This window comes from Penaeus monodon, chromosome 29 (assembly GCF_015228065.2).
Source record: "Penaeus monodon isolate SGIC_2016 chromosome 29, NSTDA_Pmon_1, whole genome shotgun sequence".
NCBI lineage: Eukaryota > Metazoa > Arthropoda > Malacostraca > Decapoda > Penaeidae > Penaeus > Penaeus monodon.
In genome coordinates, this window is record NC_051414.1 from 12,853,427 (window position 1) to 12,853,710 (window position 284).

At 34.5% G+C, this 284-nt stretch overlaps 1 protein-coding gene across 1 annotated transcript in view; it reads left to right on the plus strand.

Annotated features, from left to right (window-relative positions):
- LOC119591966 (mucin-19-like) overlaps nt 1-284 on the plus strand; it is a gene marked incomplete in the record, with an annotated part of 7,802 nt that overhangs the window by 890 nt on the left and 6,628 nt on the right.

Genomic DNA, 284 nt, shown 5'->3' on the forward strand with positions numbered 1-284 from the left:
ATGTATTTGAATATATACTGCACGTAAATATCTATCTATATGCTATGTTATCTTATTGAGACAGGCCTTACTGTGATCATAAACAATGACACATCCCTATGAAAACAGAATAACAAGTCTGAAGTCCTTATCGAGGTCTTCTTGTGCCATCTCGCTTTGTAGATAGAAACTGTCATTATTATCAGTAAACTTTGGTTAGTAAGTCTAAATATCATTCATAAACGACATTTGTCAGAACGCGGTTGTTGCGTAACAATACGGTAACTGGTTTGCATGTAGTAGAA